This window comes from Mastacembelus armatus, chromosome 24 (assembly GCF_900324485.2).
Source record: "Mastacembelus armatus chromosome 24, fMasArm1.2, whole genome shotgun sequence".
NCBI lineage: Eukaryota > Metazoa > Chordata > Actinopteri > Synbranchiformes > Mastacembelidae > Mastacembelus > Mastacembelus armatus.
This window is the reverse complement of record NC_046656.1, coordinates 7,602,383-7,618,858: the sequence shown is the minus strand read 5'-3', so window position 1 is coordinate 7,618,858 and position 16,476 is coordinate 7,602,383.

Below are 16,476 nucleotides of genomic sequence, written 5' to 3'. Positions count from 1 at the left end.
GTGGTTTAATTTAAATGCTAATTTGGGATTTTACACAGCAATGGGTGAGGAGACTGTTTTTTAGTAGAGATGCATACCTCATCCAGCTTTGAGTGACTAGAGAAAAGGTGGTTTGGTTTGGCCTCACAGACATTAAACCAAGATCCTGAAATAACCTGAAGAAATGACATTTCCAACCCTATATTTTTTTTGTTTTCAGGCTTTTTCTTTCCTGTCTTTGAGCTCACTTCCTCAGCAGCTCAGAACAGAGAAGGATGACAGTGAAGCTGAAAGAATACTTTAAAATCACATTGTATTTTTGTCAGAGCCTTTTAATATACAGAATAACTAAAACTACTTTGGAAGTAGAATATATTAAATAAACCTATGTTAAAACAGTAGTACTCTAGCTATTCTAACTCCTGAGAATTATCCTGAATTAGCATTTTTTCCAGGTTTTATTATTCCGATCAGTCACACTGTGTATCAGTGCTGAAACCTTCTGAGCTCATCAACCATGGAGCATGAATACTTTATAAAGGCAATAAAGCATGCATTTATGGTCGCTGCAATTATGGCAAGTCATTTCCATGTGAAGTCCCTCCGATGAATTTCTTATCATTATCACCATGTCGACAAATTTGTTTCTTTATTATAAATGAGGAGTGATCATCTGCTGGGTTGTTTTTATTCTAAATGTTTAAACATTGCCAAGCACAGAGTCATGATGAGGAAGGAAGTGATGGGAAAGTGATCAGATGTTTATGGGCAGCATGTGGATCACAGTGAGTGTAAAGAAGCTTTTGTGGCTGTCATGATCCACACATTGTAGACACATGATTCAGAAATTGTTCCTGACACACACAAACACAAGGTTCAAAACCTTAAATGGAAAATAAGGTGTGAGTTTGTGCTGGAAATCCCTCGGGTGTAATAGAATTTTTTATATAAATACCTCTGTGGGCGGTCTTTTTCTCCTGCAAGTTTGGGTCGTCTACCAGCATCTGAGAACCACGCTGAACACAGAACATTCGCTTTATGAAAGCGCCATTATAACCACTGCCATTCAGTATACACAGGAGCTTCATTCACACTACTAATTCCTTATTTATCAGATATGAGATATTCAAAGATTTGTTTCTAAAGGGACATATTATAGTCCTGTTGACAACATACTTGAGGTGAGAACTGCCTGTCCTCAACCTCAAAGTCAGGATTATTAGCATGGATTTGTGTGTGTACATACATAGACATCCAATCCCAGCTGATACTGGGCTAGACAGATCCCCAGTCTATCACAGGGCTGACACATAGAGACAGACAGACACTCACTATCACAACCAAACCCCAACCTGCATGTCTTTAGACTCATACATACATGCAGAAATAAGACAGCTAGATAAATAGACAGATCTGGCAACTTCTGATTCAGGTCTTATAATTATGTTGTGAGGAAACCTGCGGCATAATTAATCAATTTAAAGGTTCATTATGCTGAAGAAAAAATTGCGAAGGTGATTCTTCCTGTGCTGTATAGACATATAAAGCACGATGAGATATCATAAGCAATTAATAAGTACATCCTATAGGAACTGTAAATGAAAAAGCCTTGCTTGTACGTGAGAGCCTCAGGAATGAATACAGAACAGCGTGCTGAGAGAATTTCTTCCTAGGTGACCTTGTTCTCAGAGCCCTGTTCAAAGCGTCCCAGTGAAGAAAACAACAATTATTGTCATGGGTGGGCGATGAGAGGCAGAGCACCTGGAGAAGATTGCAAATGGAGGAAAAAAACTAATTATTATGCTAAGTTTGTGTGATAGAAAAAAAAATGTGATGCCAAACTTAAGCAACTGAATTCACTGCGAAGGGAGACATCAAATGGAAACTCTTAGATTGATGGCTTCATCAGATCTGGGATTCTTTACAACTAGAAGTATATTATATTTAAACATAACACAATCATCATGGACAAAGTTACAATGCTCTTGTGATAGTCAGCTTTTGATAGAATAGCAGTGAGTTGGATAAAACTGGCCTCTCTTCTCACTCAAGCTGCATCAGTGACGGATATTGAAACTCATTTTGCAGTTGTGGCTTTATTGCCCTTATTGCCCATAATGAGCACTAAGGTCATTACCATGTAGTAGAGAATACACTAGTGATCCTTGCATAAATTTTCGGATAGTATTTATACCATCCAAAATGTATAAACATTTAAACATGGTTTAGCGGGTTTATTAATATCCATTTGTCTACATCCTGTATGTGATCTTGGACAGTTGTACTGCAAGCAAAAGGTATTTTCTGCTTTATTTAACAGCATTATTATATAAGCTTTACTTTTTCACCCAAAAAGTAAAGAAAAAAATATAAAAGATCAGTTTTTTGCGTGGTGGCATTCAAGTCAGACTTGTGTAGAAGTCACTGAAGTGTTTCTTGTAAGATTCATGCCCCAACTTTTACAAAAAAGTGACTTTGACTCTCATTCAAGCATGAGACTGCCACAAAGTGTAAAAGGTGCTTTAGGATGTCTGTTCTATGGTTTGGTTATATTTGGAGCGGGTGTATTCAGGCCTGAAGTAGACTGAAGTGTGCCTGAGTGTCAAACAAGAAACAAAACATTTACCTGAGTGTAGGAGTAAGGATGTTTTTTATAGTCCAGGGGATGTAATGACACTGATAGCATCAGGTTAGGCACACTCACAGATACACACACACATGCGTCGCCATGTGGGAGGATTATGAGTGGAAGGGTACAGCCCATTGCTTTCTAATAACATCCTCTAATCTCTTGCCAGCTGCCCTTGAGGCTGTCCACTCAGAAAACATTGCAACTTTTCACCTTCAATAAAGCACCTCCCTCGCGCTCCTGCCTCACCCTTTACCGATGAGGGGAGGGGTGCGTACCCCTCTCCATCAAAGAGATTGGACAGGGTTGACCCTCTCGTTGGCTGTAGAGGAGAAACCCATTTTTATCCCCTACTCTGTCAGCCTGAATTAACTGTACACCCACAACCTTTCAGCCAAACCTCTGCTCATTACTAGCCGCGACAGTGTCGGCATGGTTTTCTATTTTCTCCCGAGGTTCTCCCAGCTCCTACTCTCCTGTCAGTACATTATATCCACTCCTTTTCACACAAAATAGCCTTTGAGGGAACCATCATGAAATGTTGAAAACTGCTGTCCTTTTGTGCTGGGTGTTTGCAATGGCTGGGGAGGAAGGATATATCTATTGATTGCAGTGGGTCGACCTTTCATCCCACCTAATGGTTCAACTCAAACTATGCCACCCAACATCATAATATCCCACAGCCGTCTGCTTTTGAATTAGGCTTCGCAGGCATTATTTTGTGATTTTCACTATGAATACTTTCATCCTCTATTATGCTGATCTGTCCATCAGAAGTTTAGCCCTCTTGCATTTAAGCTCTGTTGTCATTTGTATTCATCACGTTTTCAATTTCTCCCACTCTCTCTCTCTTCATGATGCCATATAATAGGTTTTGTGCTTATAAGGTGTCATAGGGTTTCTTTTTCCAATTAGCATGGAATCATTTCTCCGGCACTAATCTCCTGCCCTGCACATAACCAGCTCCCCCATCTTTGATTTAATGCTTGGCATGAATTGTAGGGAGTTGGAGGTGCAGCCATGTTGGAGAATCCCTACGGCCCACACTGTGTTCACCTACTGATTGCTCGACCTCCCAGGTTTAGTGCTGGTTTATGGAGCATGATATGAAATAAACCCTTTTCTGTCCCCCAACAAAGATTGGTGGCATAACTCGCTCTCAACTCAGGGAGCTCCAAGTTCAAGGATGAGGGGTTCTGGAGATGCTCTTAAAGCGAGCTGGGAGAAGGGCATATGACGTGAATGCTAATTTACAAGCACATCTGTTTTAAGAACTGCAGAGACAAACAAACATAAAGCTAGCTGCCATTCCATGACGCAAAGGCTTTTAGCGCTGATCATCACAAACCAGTGCACACGCTGGGCTTTTCTGGGCCTGAACAGGGAGCAAAGAGAGCTTTTGTACTGAGCAGCATTCAATCATCTTCTCAAATCACTTTTGCACAAAAACCCATTGTCATTAAAGCCCACAAATATACTGCTTCAAAAACAAATGAATCACGAACAAACAGACACAACAACACTATGTTCCACACTGCACTGGTTCTGATGTGGTTTGATTGAAAAAGTTTAAACCTAAACTGTACAATGGAGGCTATTAATATGTACGATGCACTGTGTTTATCATCATGCATATCTGAAAAGTAATGAGTACATCAATTGTGTCTGGTCATGGCAAATATAGGCCTCTTTCAATCCGCAGCTTTAACCACAACCTCTTCATTTATGGTTAATAATAAGACCCGTTGGGAAAGAAAACATTCAAAATGCAAATTATTAACCTGATCACCAGCCCCCTCCAGCAAGCACACACACACACACACACACACACACACACACACACACACTCTATTCTATTTATCTGCAACACATACCTCCAGTGATTAGATAGGGGACCAGGTGAAAAATCAATTCTGGGCAAATCAAACCACTACAGCAACAAGCTTAAATGCAAATCACCCTTAATTTATTTACTGCACATACCTGTCACAACATGCAATATGAGTTATACAACACTGTGTTATATGTCACAAACATTAACAAAGAAATATATGTAATAGATTAAATTGTAAGAGTTTTATATGTAGTTTGCTTTAAAAGGTAATTGCATTAATGGCCTTCTTCAAATGTCATACTTAACAGTTCCTTTTATTATCTAAATTTCTCTTTTCTGATGACATTATTACATTTACTCACGTTTCATGTCTGAGTCTGTCAGTTTGCCATTTAAATGTATGTAAATGTTTTGTGCCTTAATGTGCATTTTGTAATGTGACTCACTTTGTCTATAGAGATTGAATTATAAAAGAGAAAGAAGGGGAGTTCACATACAGTATGTGAATGTGTGAACAATGATTACAATGAAGGTTTACCATTCAATCAAGATATAAATAATGTTTTGATATATAATAACTAGTTTCTAAAATATTTAACAATTAACGATCAATGTTATTTTTAAAGTTTATTAAAGTATTTGTTTATTTATCTATCTATTTATTTATTTATTTTGTCAGCACAACCCACAAACCTACAATTTCTTACTCCCAAAAAGTGTAGGTTTGATTTCAGAAGAGATGGGGACACATTCAAAAGATCTTTTTCTACTATTTCCTTTTCTTTGTACTTATCTGTTTGTATTAATCAAACAAATACCATATTATGGAATTTGGCTTTTCAAATGTATAGTAAGCAAAACATACATAAACATATAAACATTTTGATCCAGTTCTCCTACAAGTCTTAGCAGTGGAACAAGAAGAAGAAACTGTTTGCAGAGATTGTATTGAGCAAACTAAAACCTTAGACATGAGGAGGATTTCAACAACTGGAAAGAAAATATCCCAGTTTAGAGCTTCAGTAGAAATTACGCTCTTGGTTAATCAGTCTCTCATCAGTACCTGATTTACAAATCTTGTCTTTTGTAGGAATATGTATACAATAACAATGTGGCAATACAACAGTATAACAATGTGGCAGATTGATGTGTTTTAATAGGAAAGTTTTGCAACTCTAAATACAAAAGATGGATCAATGCTAAAATAGTTTGGGGCAGCTCAGATTTGATCATCTCTGGTCTGATAACATTAGGTTTAATAAACAAATTGCTTATTTAAAAGTTGTAGATTGTTGCTTGGGTTCTTGGTGTAAACAGATTTAAAGCTGTATAGCTGTAACTTCTGATACTGGATGAATCACTTAACGGTAACATTAAATCAATGTTCATTTTCATTCTCAGCAGCTGGATTGGGAGCAGTCACTTAGCAGCTCCTCCTGACCTTGGCTGCCATGTTAGCATGCATGAGCATTCTGCATCACTGACGCTTTGATGTGCTGCCGTCTCCCCTTTTCCATCCATGCATGAGCAACTTAAAGATTTCCTGCCCGGGTCAATCATATCGAATTGCGAGCTGATCGACTGTGACACGCAGCTCTCTCACCGACCGAGTTCACAGGACGTTGAGAAAACGTTTCACCTCACCCAGGTGCAGTCACCTTCGCCGTGAGCAATGAGCTCTTAGCTTGGCTGAATAATTCCTTTCGTTGCTCCCCAAGACAGCACATCAAAGACATCTGCATGTAGATTAAACTTAGGGGTTTGCAGAGAGACTACCCTTAGCAGGTTAGTATTCATACTCACGAACAAAACTCGGAGAGAATATTGAGACAGAGTGAAAAGGAATACAATGTGAGCTCTTTCTTCCATCCTAGAAATAAGAAGAGTAAGCAAGCCATGAGTGAGTCATTAAAAGAACACCTGTTCTGCATCTCTATGGTAGCCTTGAAGTCTCATATCCACAGCTAACCATCTAAAACCCATGCAGATTGTACACATTCAAGCAAACACACTGACATTCACACAATCATGCATATGCCTCTGGTTAAGGTGATGATGATACACAACATATGGTGCTTGAGAGCCTCATAAACCCCTTGCAGATAACACAGAGGAATCCATAGGATTAGTGCAAGTACTTCATACAGTGAGAACTTTCAGATTTAAGCATTTGGCAAAGGCTGAGAGGCTAATGCCATGCTTCGAAGTTTAATTCATTGTATGGGCCAAACTTTTCCAAGTAACAACGATGAACTATTACAGCAGCCACGTGTTAGGTCATTGCTGAATTGTTGATATAGTTACTCTGATCTCTCCTTAGAACTGAGGACAGTGTCTCAGCAGATGAGTTGTCAGCAGTTAGAGGACATGTGGTGACAGAGCAATGGATCATGCATAATAACAGCAACACTCAAAATCAATTTTAATGTGGCAGGTTGCTGTGTCACTGGAGCACCAGGGACGGAGGTAGATTAGCAGTGCAGTCCAGTATTACTGTACAGTATAGCTGTATAGTATAGCTGTACATACACCATGAATATGTATTATGTAGCAACACTGTCCTGCTTTTCTGGATTGAGGGAAGGTAATGCATTTCCTCAACTCACCCATTAGTCCTTATCCTTAAGAATCTGTCACTTGTAAATGGTTATTTGGTAGCTAGTTAGATCAGATCAAACTACCCGAAACAGACGTTTTGGTGACAAAATCACTTGCTTGAAATAAGAAGCATACTCGAAATCAAGGATTCATTGTTTGTTGTGCTGGGCTAAAAATAAACAACCCGACAGATGCAGTAACAGTAAATATGGCTGCACTTAGCAAATAATACTGTCTGCAGAAGATTTAACTTTATTGTTCAAATAAGATAATTTATGCTGCGTGTTACAAGCAAGTGACTGTGCCAAAGTGAATGACCGCTGGTGAAACATCACGACACATCCATCTTCCTATTTAAATATGCAGATGAACTCCATATTAAAGGCACTGACAGATGTTCAGATGCAAATTCATGAGTCTGTGAACTTGGAAATGAGCATAATTATCTCTATTGTGATGGAAATAGCTAGTTGGGTTACTGAAAGATTTAGCTTTGTGTCCAGAAACTGATTGTGTCTGTCAGAAGCTTTATCTCAGGTGAAATTACAGACACCATAAGGCTGATTTTGAGAGAACTAGGGGCTGATGGATCTTTGTACCAGAATTCAAACATCAGGCAGATTTATGTGATGGGGAATCTTACTAATCATCTCATCTGGTATTCATGTAAATTCAATCAATGCATCATTTTGTCAATGATCAACCTGGAATTAGATGCACAGTTTGTTGACACTCTAATGTAAATTTGTAGACATTTTATAACTGCTTAGATGCAGCATCACAAAGACTCGCTACTTGAAAATGATCAAAAATGGCATTTACAAGTCCAGCCCTCTCCTCCTCTAGACATGTAGGCGTAGCCTCCTTGGCACTGTCTTTGGCGATGACACCCATGCACGCAGGGCCGGGGTCACATCTGGCTGTGCCTGGATCTGATCTGAGCAATCAGATGGAGCTGCTGAAGCATCACATGCCAGCCTCAGTGCTCAGAGAGAGTGGAGGAGTGACGAGAGAGGCAGGGTGAGGAGGTGCAGGGGGTGAGAGGTGTGCAGATGGTTGATAACAACTCAAATATGCTCACCACATTTCCTCCTGTACGTCTTATCTCCTAGGTGTGCTCATGGCCTAAATTTCAACTCTTTACTTGCTCCTGTCAATCATTTTATCCATTTGAGTCCCAAGGGAAATACTATCAGGATGCTCCTTTAGCTGATGTTAGCCCTTAAGAAGAGAAGCAATGCTATAACATATTTTGCTGCTCATCATGTGTTTTTACTTCTGAGGCAAGGCCATCGTAGTTATGTTTCAGTTAAAAGGTTTAAGGGAAGCCCTGCGACAGACTGGTGACCTGTCCAGGGTGTACCCCTGCCTTCCACCCGAGAGAGAGCTGGGATAGGCTCCAGCAGATCCCCGTGACCCTGAACCAGGAAAAAGCGGGTATAGAAGATGGATGGATGGATGGATGGATGGTTTAAGGGAATTTCTGCAATTCTGTCAAGATCCATGTAAATAAATGTGAATAAGTATAAGTTTTCATTGAAGCAAATGTATTTAATATATCAAAGCATCTCCAATACCAGCAGTTAATTTTGACAACATCATTTTTATCTTCAATTCTTATTCATTGTAGTTCTTTCTAATCCTTACTTTTACATCAGTCTTTAGCACAATGTGGAGCAGGTCAAACTGCATTTCAATACACAGATTACTAATTAAAGTAGGAAAAACACATTTGGAACATCCATTTACTCTTTAGGCCGCTTAGTCCAATTCAGGGTAGCAGGAGAGTATGGATTATGGATGGTGGATAATGTTTGGCCATAAACATGTACAGGTCAGACAATATAACGGTTCTAACAAAATGGCAGTGAAAATGGCAGGTCATATGGCAGGTCAGAACATATCCAACAGTAAACTCATTCATTGTGAGTGGAAAGTATTAAATAGTTTGATAAAAAGAATAACACTGTACATGCAAACAATATTGTCAGCTAAGTTCTGTTCTTTCTCACAGCAGTCTCAGGATGACAGTTTTAGGCACGACATGTAAAACACTGCTCCAATAATATGAAACTAAGCTCACTACAGTTTATAACAATTCTTCTGACAGCAGCCATGTGGTGAATCATGGTGGAACTGCTCACTCTGCAAAACAGCCGACCAAACTTTCTGACATGCCAGAAATCCAACTCGTCCAGGAGACAGTTCAAACTGTACGTCAAAAGACATCCGATCTGGCTGAATTTTGGCCTGATTCAAAACCTAAGCCAGTCTCTGTCTGGCTCAGGACATCTAATTTATTTAATTATTTTTTTCAGACGTTCCATGCTAGTGGTTGACTGGATTATGTGTTTCTTGGTCTGTCGCCATTGTTACAGTTTTGTTAGATGTGAGAAAGTCTTTGGAAAGTAAGCACATAACTGTGTCTGTTGAAGAAATGTCAAAAGTACACGTTTCATGGTTCGGGATCAGGTCCCACATTTGGCATGACCAGGTGGGTTCAGGTAGTTTGAGTTTCATGTGTCACATTTCAGTTTTAGGCCCATGTAGAACCCAGCTGAAATGATCTGAACTACTATATAAAAGCACAGACGCTGATCTTCGTTTATGTGATAATGTTATGTGCACTTCACTAGACATCAGAAAACCTTCATGGCTAAAAATGTACATTAACATCCATCCATCCATTTTCTATACCTGCTAATTCCTTAACCAGGGTCACGGGGATCAGCTGGAGCCTATCCCAGCTCTCTTTGGGTGAAAGGCAGGGGTACACCCAGGACAGGGTACATTAACATAGACAAGTAAAATATTTATATATCGAATCTTGAATCCTTTTGGTTTTTAGTTCAAAGAGTCATCATTAATTCATGAGCACATTCCTCAGTGTGATGGAAACACGATATTTTAAAGAGATCAAACTTCTTTTTTTCTGGCAACAGTTGCTTGATACTGTAACTCAATGGCAACAGTGCAACAATTTTCAAATATACACAATGGGAATTAAATGATTTGAAAATGGTGCACTCTGTGCTTTCCACTTCAGAAATTATCCATGTGGGCACTGACATTGTTCACTGCATATCTCAACCCAAATAATTTATGAAATCTAATACTCAGCCCAATGTCATTATCAGTTTCTTTCTCTGCCAAATCTATTTACAGCACTCTCCAGCAGTTTAAATTGGAAGATTACTCTTTAGTCCATACAATTTAAAGAATGCACAGCATTTCCATCACTGCAAGGCCTTTAAATCAATATGTCAATAAACCTACATCTCTGTTCCATTACCCTCCCTGCTGGGTGCATACAACATCAACGAGGCAGGAGCACGCACATACGACACAGACACTCACAGCCACAGATGGCTGCATTCTTCTTTTGTATTCCAGCATCAGAAATTCTAGATGTCATTATATATATATATATATATATATATATATATATATGTGTGTGTGTGTGTGTGTGTGTGTGTGTGTGTGTGTTTGGAAACCATGACATTTCTTTCTATTCTGTAACTCTTTTGCTGAATAAATCAAACCGGCATACAACACAGAACATATATTTCAGCACCCATATAGTCTGAATGGTAATTAAGATTGTGAGTCACACCCTCTAAGACACATTTCAATATAAATGCAATGCTGCAGAGTGAAACTGTAACTTATTAAATGTCATTTCACCAGTCGTTCATACTGTATGTAGAATGTGGGTATTGGATTAGCTACAGTATCTCTTTGGGTAGATAATACACAATATCGGCTGAACTTTGACCCGGTTCAAGCTGCCTTGGGTGTAGATAAAGCATGTTAACTATTTATCGCACATTTGTGACAACACATGAGGCTGTCAGCCTAAAAGCCCACGACAGCAAGCTGCCTCGCCTGCCTTCTGCTGCAAAAACCTGCTGACAGGGGTGAAACTCAACGCTTCCCAGCTCAGATAAGGATCCAGACCTCCTTCAGTCATTACTGAGCTCCCCGGTGCGGCGCTTGACCGATATACAGAGCTCTCTACAACTGAACTGGAAAAGGAAATGAGGACAGACTATCTCTTATCAGCGATTCTATTGCCTTTTCTCTCCTGTCTCTCTGACACTGTGGCGTTGTGGTTCTTCTCTTTTCACTCAACAATTGTGAGACTGTGTGCAGAACATAGAGATGATCGATTACCCTCAATGTCTCTGCCCCATCAAGCAAATTCACATTGCCTTAATGAAGAGAGTGCAGGTGTTATAGTATGTAATTTGGGAAATAGCAGAAGAAAAGAATAAAAATGATTTTTCTCCAATATTTGGGGAAGCAAGGCACTGAAGAAGCCTTGTGAGAAAGTTAAGTATTAAAAGAATAAAAACACCTCAGCGAAGAAAATCACAGGTGCCTGATGAATTAAACATTCCTGGTTGGCAGGAGGCTCCCAAGTGGCATCTTTCCACACACAACTTTATTGATCTAATGTGTCCAAACCTGTGACTGGTAACGTGATACAAAAACACTTCAAATCCAGCAAATCCAGCTGCTCCTTCCTTCACATGGTTGAGGTGTCTACTCTCTGGACTTGACCTACCCCTAGTTCTATTTCTATTTGTATCCCTATTCTATTTGTATTCTATTCCGCCACTTATGTGTAATTAATCTATGTCCATACAGTGTGAAGCACACTGAGAGCCACTGTGCCGGGGTCAAATTCCAAATTCCATCCAACATACTTGGAGGAGGAATAATGAATGGGCTGTGTGAAAATGCGGCTGTACATACAAATGCCATGCTCTTTGACATAAACTGAGGTTTCATCATATTCAACTGAAAAGACAGAACACCACCTCTTGCTTATAGCCAGGGGTGACTGAACCACATTAGTCCCCTGGGGTTGGCCGTTCTTCTCTCAGCTTTTCACCACGGGCAATGGATTTAATACTGCACTGAGTTAAACTGAAAACTCACCTCATTTTCCACTTCATCACATCGCAACTGCAAACATTATTAACACAACAGACTGCGTCAGAATTACTGTAAGCTTCCTATACAGTCTACAATATTTTTTAGCCTTTCTGAGCATCCTTTCATGTCTCCTAGATTCCTGGTTGTTTCACATAACACATTCACAACATTCTTTAAATAATTGGCTGCTTTACATTGTTTTATTTTATTTTATTTTAGTTTTTTTTTTATTATTGTTCTACTCCAAAACTGAGTTTTTTTTACACACGATCCTGTTGTACCTCCAAATGTATTTCACATCAGACAACTATCATTTTATTCCACCCATCCACCTCGAGAAGCATTCAGATCAGGGGTATGTGACTGTCAATAAAAGCACAATGGAAGCAAATAACATAACAAAAATGTAAAACTGATACTGTGAAATAAAATGCAGCCTGAAGTTAAAGTGCAATGAAGAAATTCTTATTATTATGCCCAGGATAAGCTTGTAGTGGGCATGAAACCATAGTTTTCTCAAAATTGAGGATATTTAGTTTCATATAGGCAAGTATTTTTTCCATTATTTTTCCATTAAGGATTATTTTCTCACCTGGATACATTTAGAAGTGGTTCTTGCTCCACTGTTAAAATTCTGGATTTGTGAAATCTCTTCATAGCAGACGTATTTTACTGCTGTAGTGCTGCCGCATCCAGCTTACGCCTCTAAACCACATTTTCCACAGAGGTTAATAACATGTTTTGAGCCAGGATGAAGAGCTCCTTATTTTGTCTTTAGTTCATGTCCATATTTGGCTTATGAGATATGAGAAACCAGACATTCAGTCCTATAAAGGCTTTGATTTGTTTGCATGTTTGGAAGCGTGTACAATTTTCAAATCGTTCCACTTTCATTTTGTCACTTCCTTCCCTGACATATGTTTTACAGACTAATACTGTTGCAGGTTTAAGGTTATTTCTCTGTAGTCAAATTGTTTCCATTAATAAGACTTAGACTCCCAGTCGCCTTGGTTTTTCTGGTTGCTCCAAAATTCTTCTAGATTCACAAGTGCGAGTTAAATATAGCTGTTGCTATATATTTCTATATCATCTCAATAGCCTCCAATGTATTGTGAGGCTAATTATTTGTCATTAAGGGCATTTTTGTTTGTTTGATGAAGGTGTAAACAAAAGAAATTTCTGAATTCAGCAAACTGCTTTGCAGCTGCAGGGCTTTTACTCATGCAACCATTTTGCTCTTTGCAGGCTGGTCATTTTAGTTTCTGACTGGGAGATTTATTGAACCAGCAGAAGCTTCAATCACTTTTTCCTCTGCTTTCAATTAATTTATGGTTGAAGCAAGGATTATTGAGTGCTCATGCAAACACAACATAACAAATTAGCACGTCCAAAATTATTTTTGAAAATGATTATTTTTTTTCAGAGTAAACAGTAAAATTAAATTTGGAACAGATTCTAAAAATGTGTTATTTAACCTCGTAATAAAGGGCATCATAATACAGGTAAACCAATTTCCAGTTCAGGTCTGACAACTTTATTAAAATCTAATAAGTGTAAATGTGAACTTGTCTGCTTTTATTTGAACTTGTTGGATGAGGTCAGACTCTTTTAGGAAAACTTTTATTGTAGAATAACAGTATGTCCTGACATAAAAGACATCCCATGCCTTTGAGAAACGAGGCCCAAATGGACCATAAGGCTTCGTGAAACTCCCACTTTTACTGAATCGTTTGGTTTGTTCTTATGCTTGGCCTTCATTACTGAAAATATATTTATGTGCACTGCACTCAGGAAATCAAAGTCACAAAGTCAAATGTTCTAATCTCAAACTGTTTAACAACGAACGTAAAAAAAAACTGTGTCAACAAACTGGTGTACAGCATTGACGTTAGCTTGCTCTGCTCAAAAAATGGTTAAACATCTTTTTACAGCTGATTCTGAAAATCATCTCATCGATTTACATTGTTTAAACTTTCATTAATCCACCGTTTATTTAGATTATGTTAAACAAGTGCAATTTAACAACAATAAACAATGGTTTTTCCTGGGGTACAAAAACGTATCAGAGCTTTCTGCCATTTTGTGGCATATGACGTCTCCTCTCCCGTGGCCTCATGGGATAGCAAAGTGTCCATTGTTTGCATACTACAGAATTCGGGTGGAATACATACATACTAATTTTCACATACTATATAGTAGGGAAGTATGTGATTTTGGACGCAGCCAACTCTTTTCCTATTCTATACAAAGAACAAGCCTGGAATCTCTTTCATTGAGATCGATTTCCAGGGGGCAGGCCAATGGATGCAGAATAAACCAATCAGGGACACGAACGACACTAGTGAATGACAGTTGTAGTTTGTGTTGTAAAAACATGAGAATACACAGTTATCACCAGTTCTGTGTATATTTTTGAACCTAGTAAACAGGAAAAGCCAGTTGTAGAAAGATTCGTGGACTTGGGACTGACATTGACGTTATGAACAAGTCAGTGCGTATGTGCAAGGCTTGTTTAAATCTGATTGGACGACTGGAGCGTAAAGCCAATTCCATTGCAGATAATCGGTTGTGATTGGCCAGGCTTTTTTGAGGCCGGAGACTACATTTGAGACCCACATTCTGTCACTAACAAAAGAGTGGGTCTGGCTGACCAGGCTAGCAAAAAACTGAATTTCTGGAAATGTGAGTTAATTAATAATTTGTAAAAGAAAATAATAATAATAATAATTATTGATAATTTATTTATTTTTTATTCAGTGTAGTGACAATAGAGCTAGATGAGAGACTAAACTACAGCAGCCTTTACATAGCAGTGCATAGCAGTGTTGGGCACTGGGATAGGATAATAGTATTTAGTATAATTATAACAGTCATGGTTAAAGGTCAGACTATATTGATAATTCTGTTTCATTACATTTATTTAACAATATGGAATCATTAAACACTGATTTTCTCAGTGGAAATACTAAATGTAACACTTGTCATAGATGTGGTGTTTTAGAGTGGATTCTTGCCCCTAGCATTGCTGCATAAATTGTGAAATTCAATGAAAACTGCACTGAACTGAGAACTATTGACTGTAGCTGTTTGGTGGCACTAAGCTCCATTCTGAAGCTTCAGGAGAGCCCTGTTTCTTTGAAAATGTGTTTAAATCTCCACAATAAAACTGACACTGCTTAATATGACACATCAAAGTTGAAGGTACGAGTAGATTTTTCAGTTTTACAGTTCATTCAATGTGTGTCAACATAGTGATTGTGATGATTAAGTGCTGTGGTGAATTTAAACTTCCTTGATTGGATAGGACAGAACCTGCACTTTACTGCTCTTGTGTATTACATGTGGAGTCAAATACCCTAGGGTTAGATTTTCTCTCCTTTCGGCTCATTTAAATGTCTTTTATCCTATAAATATGGTCATCACCTAAATTGAAATAGTTACTGCAGATGTCTCTTTTAGTATTTTTTTTATTTTTCGAAAGGAAAGCTTGTCCAAGCTGTGTTTTCGCCTGTAAAGAAAGCCTAAAATTTCTATGTCAAATAGGTCAGTAACAAATGTTCCACAACTGTCACTGCTACCAAGGGGCATGGTGAGAGCAATTTGCTATGCTTGCCAGTCACTCTAATCTTGAAAGGATGCTGTTATTGCACCGCGTACGCCACTCACTATCCACCCAGAGTTCATCTGGCCCATCCTGCCAGGGTGTGTCAGGTAAAGTGCTTGATTACATCCCGTGTCAAACTGAACTCCTCCCAAATGGCAACACTTTAAATAAACTGATGCCACCATTTATTTTGTTCTTTTATACTTATTTTTTTTAGAGTGGGTTTGAGACTGATACACTGATTTCCTCTCTATAGCTGCGTCACGCTGGGCCCTATGTGTGAGGGCTGTCAGAATGATCTGAAAGGAGCGCATCTGCGAGGTGGTGTCTGATGAAGCAAAGCCAAACTGTTACTGTAATGTACTGCAGCCAGTCGGCATGTTGCTCCAGCCTTTAAGCGATCAAAGTCAAACTCCAGCAGAGTGGACTGGTTGTAACTACAATGCATCAAGGGCAACGCTCCGCTTTGTCTAATTGTGAGGTAGTTCAAAGGGGAGGAAGGCTGCTCAGGTTAGATTGTGCTGCAGTAGGGGAGTGGGGAAAGAGGCAGAATGGAGGTGTAGCATAAGGAGAGAGGACGAGACAAAGACAGAGATACAAGTGGGATGACAGAGGGTGGGGGGTGGGGGTTGGCTCTGAAAGCAGAACAGAGGGAAGAAAAACAGAGCCAAACTTGCTCCCTTCTGGTGCCAGCACATTTCATCCTATTGTCTTTTTTCCTCTCCTTTCAATTGGATTTGCCAGTCACAGTCTACTGCCCAGATGAAGCTTTGGGCCACTAGTTTGTAGAAGATATAAGGCTATCGCACCCACACGTATGCCAAGTTTGGGATACTGGTTTTGCCAAAATTGCCACTGTATTATTTTCCTGGTTTTATGTTGTTTGAGCAA